The sequence below is a fragment of the Malaya genurostris genome, chromosome 1 (genome assembly GCF_030247185.1).
Source record: "Malaya genurostris strain Urasoe2022 chromosome 1, Malgen_1.1, whole genome shotgun sequence".
Taxonomy (NCBI): domain Eukaryota; kingdom Metazoa; phylum Arthropoda; class Insecta; order Diptera; family Culicidae; genus Malaya; species Malaya genurostris.
In genome coordinates this window covers 45773484-45776354 of record NC_080570.1, presented here as the reverse complement: position 1 = coordinate 45776354, position 2871 = coordinate 45773484, and positions in this window count along the sequence as shown.

The following is a 2871-nucleotide window of genomic DNA, read 5'->3' as shown; positions in this document are numbered from 1 at the left end:
TTAGATTTTCAGCTCGAATCACACGATTTACTTGTAAATTTTCACACATTTTATCTAAATCTGATAACATAAATCTGATAACACCGACAATGATATGAAAATGGCGCTTCGATTGGTTGACGTCGTTTAGTTTTGGGCGGTGAAATCGTATCGATTGACGTTTAAGGGCTGAGGACAGTACCGTAAAGTGGTAGGTTTATTGCTATTTTTCCGTTTGAAATTAAATTTTCTTGGAAACGGTGCAGAATATAGAAAAACCCACCTGACAATGTCTTCGAAATTTAGTTGAGAATATTCTGTGAAATTTTCAGAATGATTCATTGAGTTTAGCGGTCGTGTTGTATTTTTTTCTGACTGAAGAACTGCTGAAAATTGGAACACTCGGAAATGCATACCTCTACTTGTTCATCGAATATCTCGGCTTTGAAGGCTTGTATTATAAATCTACCGTGACAAAGTCTAGATAATTTAGTTTAGATGCGATTAGTACATAAAAACATATATGTTCTTGCGATAAAAATAAAGTCTTGTATTTTTCTGTCAAGTCAGATTCAATGCATCCGCCATTTTTATCGCTTTGGTTTTCTGATAGCATTCTAAACAAGGAGAGAGATAAGCAGCCCTTACACGTGACAATATTATTGTCAATCCAAAGTATTGTCAATACCGTCAATCCAATTGACTTGGTAACTGGAGTCCGCATTTTTCGAGAAAATCAAGCGTTTGGAGCTTCAAATATTGCAAATGAATATTAAAATATAGAGATAAGAGATTATTGCACATATTTAACAGTTTCTCTCTGGAGAGAAAGTATTGTTGGATTGATGAGCAGTTTTGATTTTTTGACAATATTTTCGTCAATCCAATGAAGTTTCCATTACACGATCAAAAGTATTGTCAATACTCCTTGTATTGACAATAATATTGTCTCGTGTAAGGGCAGCTATATAAAATTGGCTCGACAAGGCTGCCAAACACACAGACGTTTCATTGTATATAAACACATTTTTTGTTTCATTCAATCTTTGTGAAAGTTGAATATTTTTTCATTGTTTTTTTGGAATCCATGTAATGTCCAACCCATACGATAGATTTATGTGATAAAACTTCTCATCAAAATAATAAAATGTATGCTGGCAACCCGGTACAGTTTGCTCATATACGAGAGAGTATACAAGAGAAATACGATGCGCAAAGGGAATTTTTTTTTGCCCACCACACTTCCCCACACCAAAAAGCTTCAATTTGAAGCCCCCTGGTAGTGGACGCAACTAGTCTCAGCGGAAAACAAAAAACAAATAGACACTGGCAATAATAATACTAGAAATACAAATTTAATTTTGATACAAAGTCCGCTGAGATTCTATTTATTCATGGTTTGATGTGCAATTTATTAAAGTGGAGTGCCAGTGGAAAAGATTTCCTTTTAAGGGATCCACAATTTAATTACTACGCTATGTTGGAAAGAGAGTACAAATATTTTAGGTAATTAGTTATTAATATGAAATACTGTTGACGATAAATACATTACATTATAAAACAAAAAACTACATTAGCTAAATATCTCGTTCAGTCTGTGCTTAAAATGGTACTTTAGTCTAGCCGCAAATGTGGCACGACTGCTTATTCCTCGCATATCAGGCGGAAGTGCATTATATTTTGTTGGACCAACAAAAAGGATCCGTCTTTGACCAAGGCTTGTAGCTGCTCGAACACGAAACAAATTGTTACTACGGCGTGTTGTTCTAGAATGGGATATAGTTGGGAACTGTAGGTTATGGAGTACTGTGGAATTGAGCGAGCCATGTGGTCGATTTAAAACTCAACACGCGACCCTCTGTCCTCAGACCTTAATTTTGGGCGGTAAATTCGCAGTTTCCGTCGCTTGAACATTTGTTGTTGTGAATACGACTTACTTTACCATGGGGTGCCTGCTCAAAATTTACCCTCTGAGAGAGTGATAAGTTTTTGATCGTGAATATCTCTTGTTGTATCTAACGAATCAACATAATTTTTGCTACATACCATCGGAAATATGATCACAATTTTATGATAAAATTTTCAGTTGTGTGACATAATCTCAAATAGTTCAAAATTAAACTTTTCTGAAATGTTTGGTATAAACGAGTATCAAAGAGGATAATTCAAAAGGCGCGTTTGACTTTCTCGTATTTTGAAAGCTCATAGCTCAGTGATCTGTGGAAGGATTTATTTAATCTAACTACCAATAGAATCGAAATTTTTCAACTTAAACGTGTATAGCAAAAGCATTGAAGTATTTCAATAGTACACTATTGAAAAACCTATTTCATTTGACCCATGTCAACACCAGCCAATCAGAACGCGTTCTGAGGAAGAGAACAAAATATCTACTGCTGCACAACAAATCGTTCGAGAAAAATGTTCCGAAAAGTGGTGAATATCGTACTGAGTTCCTCAATTTGGTTCTTCTGAATGCTAGAGACGAATCCCTACAGCATATTGATAGTTTCTTTCAATAAATTATGCAAACCCGAAATGAAATAATCAACATTAAAATTCTGTATGCGGCTATTTTTATAACCGTTAGGATCGCCCATTAGTGAAAAAGCTTCAAACGAAATCACGTAAAAGAAAGCTCCTAACAAAAATTGAATCAGTTTGGATTCTATCGCCAATGCGAGCAGATGTATTTTGTGCCGTTTGCAAAGCTATTTTCGCTTCCGACAAGAGCGATTACGTCACAGCTGCCAGTCATTTGCATGGATGAAAAGGCAACGGTGAAGAGCCTTACACGAAATCAGCCGTTCTAATGGCTCTGAAAAATTTTCTAAAGAACTATTAGGATTTCTTGCTCGCAAATCGAAGGAAAATATCCTCAGTTTAGTGCAA